Source organism: Ovis aries, chromosome 5, assembly GCF_016772045.2.
Source record: "Ovis aries strain OAR_USU_Benz2616 breed Rambouillet chromosome 5, ARS-UI_Ramb_v3.0, whole genome shotgun sequence".
Lineage (NCBI taxonomy): Eukaryota > Metazoa > Chordata > Mammalia > Artiodactyla > Bovidae > Ovis > Ovis aries.
This window is the reverse complement of record NC_056058.1, coordinates 7,489,053-7,493,083: the sequence shown is the minus strand read 5'-3', so window position 1 is coordinate 7,493,083 and position 4,031 is coordinate 7,489,053.

Genomic DNA, 4,031 nt, shown 5'->3' with positions numbered 1-4,031 from the left:
ACTGACCTCTTGCTCCTTGAGGAGCCTCCCCTCATTCAGCCCCAGGGCCTTTGCACTTGTTCCCTTTGCTCAGAATGCTCTTCTTCCTGTCTTCCTATCATTCTGGGATCATTCAAACATCACTTCCCCTTAGAGGCCTTGCTCTGACCACCTTATCTAAACTAGGTTCCTTGTCCTTCCTGTGAGCACATCCTACTTACTAAGATCCTTACCAGACATTATTGTATTCATTTGTTATTTAAATTTTTTAAAAATTTATTTTTTGGCTTCATTGCACAGCATGTGGGATCTTTAGCTCCTGACCAGGAATGGGACTCATGTCCCCTGAAGTGGAAGCACAGTCTTAACCACTGGACCACCAGGGAAGCCCCTCATTTGTTCATTTACTGCTGCCTCGGCAACTTGAATGTAAACTCCATCAGGGCAGGAACCCGTTTGCTCAGTACTGTATCTCTAGGCTGAGACCAGTGCCTTGCACATAGTATTCAGGTGTTCAAAAATGTCTGTCAACGGAGTGGCCACACGGTTCCTTATCATAATATGAATTCTTTTTCCTCCCAAATTGGAGGACGAAAGTGAAGGCCTTTTTCATGCTTGGCATTCAAGTTCCGGAACTCTCAACAGGGTCTCAGCAATTAAAATCCTGATTCTGTTCTCACCACCAGAAGTGTCACCTTGGGCAAGTCACTGGCCTTTTGTGGGCCTCCAATTTGTCAAATAAAGTCTTTAACTCTTAACTACTCTCCCCCACCCTCTCTTTTTTTTTTTTCCCCAAAAGCTGGCGAAAGCTGTGGCTCCCAGTCTCCCCTGGTAAACTGAACTCATGATTTGGTACATGATTTTAAGGGATTTACTAATGCCCTGCCCAGAGTCCAATTCTGAGTTTTCCCTCTCCAGATAATCAGTATCAAAATTGATTCGTTTGTGGACTCATTTGTCAGCAGCTAGTCAAATGATATCAATAGTCTGTGCTTAGCCTCATGCTGGGAGATTCTGGGGTCCCAAAAGACCTAGTCATGAGCTAGCTGGGAGAGCCCACAGTGGGAGCTTGAGTACAGCCTAGGGATGAAGCATAGAAAGGCTCGTGGAGGAGGGGCTGCTGCAGCTGGGCTTTGAAGGATGAATAGGAGTTAGTTTGCCAGAAATGGGTATTCCAGCAGAGGCAAGCTAGCTTCTGGGGATTTGAGGGAGGGAGGAGAAATAATAACACATATTTATACAGCATACAGTCCACTTTTGGGGTTGGATTCTCAGGTCCACCCTAACAGGAAAGGAGATGATTGCCCTCCTTTTACAGCTGAGAAGAAGGAGGCACAGAGCTAAGAAGAGCACACCAGTTCACAGAGCTGGTAATTGTTAGAACAGGATTACTGCTGGCTTCTCCTAAAGAGGTATTCTTATTGGTTGAGGGACAAGATGGTTGTTTTTAATAGGCTGAGGTGGGAAGGTGGAGTCTGGTTGTGTGAGATGCGGAAGAATGTCTGATTGGCTGAAGGGAGGGAGGGTAGAGTCTGATTTGCTGATGGCTGGGGGGGCGAGGGGAGGGGGTGGAGTCTAATTGGATAAGAAGCAGGAGATTGGAATTTGTCCAGCTGAAGGACAGGAGAGCATTTAATTGGCTAAGGTGTAGAAGTATAGAGTCTGATTGGCTTGCTGCTGCTGCTGCTAAGTCGTCTCAGTCGTGTCCGACTCTGTGCGACCGGATAGACGGCAGCCCACCAGGCTCCCCCGTCCCTGGGATTCTGCAGGCAAGAACATTGGAGTAGGTTGCCATTTCCTTCTCCAATGCATGAAAGTGAAAAGTGAAAGTGAAGTCGCTCCATACTCTTGCCTGGAGAGTCCCATGGACGGAGGAGCCTGGTGGGCTGCAGTCCATGGGGTCGCTAAGAGTTGGACACAACTGATTGGCTTAGGGGAGGTCAAAATGAAGTATCAGCAGTATCATTTACCCTCTGTTTCATAAGTCCTTTATCCCTAGGCTCTGGTATGGGGAGGTGGAGATTAAGCCCCGCCCCGAACTATGGGGAAATGGAGACAGGTGTGTGTGGAGGAAGGGAGGGGGCTGGGTCACTCTAGGCAAAGGCCAGAGAAGACACCTTGTTCCCTACTGCTCATCTCGCCGTCCCCAGAGTGACTGGATTACTAGGATTCTTGTCCAGGCAGAAGAGTGAAGCTAACCCTCCACCCGCAGAAGGTGAAGTTCTTGATCCTCTGAGCTTCCCACATTCCCTGACAGCACCCCTAGTTTTAGGGAAACATGCTGTCCACCTCTCTCTTGTTGCAGCAGCAGCAAGCCAATCAGAGAGAAGTTTCTGAGGACCAAGGCTTGTCCTCCCTCCACCCACCTCAAAGCAATTGTTGTTCAGTCACTAAGCTATGTCTGACTCTTTGGGGCCTTGTGGACTGCAGCCAGGGTCCTCTGTCCTCCACAATCTCCTGGGGTTTGCTCAAATTCATGTACATTTAGTTACTGATGTTATCTAACCATCTCATCCTCTGCCACCTCCTTCTCCTTTTGCCTGCAGTCTTTCCCAGCATCAGGGTCTTTTCCAGTGAGTTGGCTGTTCAAATCAGGTGGCCAAAGTATTGGAGCTTCAGCTTCAGCATCAGTCCTTCCAATGAATTTTCAAGGTTGATTTCCATTAGGATGGACTGGTTTGATCTTGCAGTCTAAGAGATGCTTAAGAGTCTTCTCCAGAACCACAATTTGAAGGCATCAATTCTTCAGCACCCGCTCATCCTTCTTTATGGTCTAATTCTCACATCCAGACATGACTACTGGAAAAACCATTAGCTTTGACTAGACGGACCTTTGTTGGCAAGCATCTCCACCTGGGTCTATATTGCTATAGTCCTTGTCTTCCCTGAAGTTCTCTCCCTTTCATTCATCCCTCTCGTTCTGAAACATACACTTTATCAAGACTGAGTCAAAAAGAAACAATTTGAACAGATTGATCACCAGAAATGAGATTGAACCTGAAAAAAAAAAAAGAAGTCCCAGCAAACAACAGTCTAGGACTAGGCAATCCCACAGGGGAATTCTACCAAACATATAAAGAAAAACTAATACCTATCCTTTTCAAACTACAGCAAAAAATTGAAGAGGAAGGTACACTCCCAAACTCATTCTCGGAGAATACCATTACCCTGATACCAAAAACCAGACAAAGACAACAACAACAAAAAGACACAAAACAGAAAATCACAGGCCAGTGTCTGTTTTGTTATTGTTTTTATCAATATTTAAAAATTGAAGTATAGTTGATTTACAAGGTTGTGTTAATTTCTACTGTACAGTGAAATGATTTAGTTATGCATATATATACATTCTTTTTTAAAAATGTTCTTTTCTATTATGTTTTATAATAGGATATTGAATATAGTTCTCTGGGCTATACCGTAGGGCTTTGTTTATCCAATCTATATATAAAAGCTGATGCAACTTTAAATTGGATTTTTTTTTTTACTTTCTATTTCTGATATTTCATTATTAGTGTATAGAAACACGGCAGATTTCTGTTTACTAATCGTGGACCCAGCAACCTTGCTGAATTTGTTAGTTCTGAAAGTTTTGGAATGAAGACTTTAGGGTTCTGCATATAGAGTATCGTGCCATCTGCAAATAGGGATGATTTTACCTCTTCCCTTCCAACTTGGATACACTTTATTTCTTTTTCTCGTTTCTGATTGCCATGGCTAGGACTTCCAGTACTATGTTAAACAGAAGCAAAAGTGAACATCCTTGTCTTACTCCTGAATTTAGTATGCAGGCTTTCAATTTTCACCATTGAGCATTATGTTGGCTGTGAGTTTATCATAAAGAGACCATATTATGTTGATGTATGTCTGCTCTATACCCACTTCAATGAGAGTTTTCATCATGAATGAATGCTGAATTCTGTCAAATGCTTTTTCTTCCGTTGTTGAGATGGTTGTATAATTTTTATCTTTCCTTTTAAAAATGTGGTATATCACATTGACTGATTTCCATATGTTGAACCATTCTTGTGACCCTGGAATAAATCCAGCTT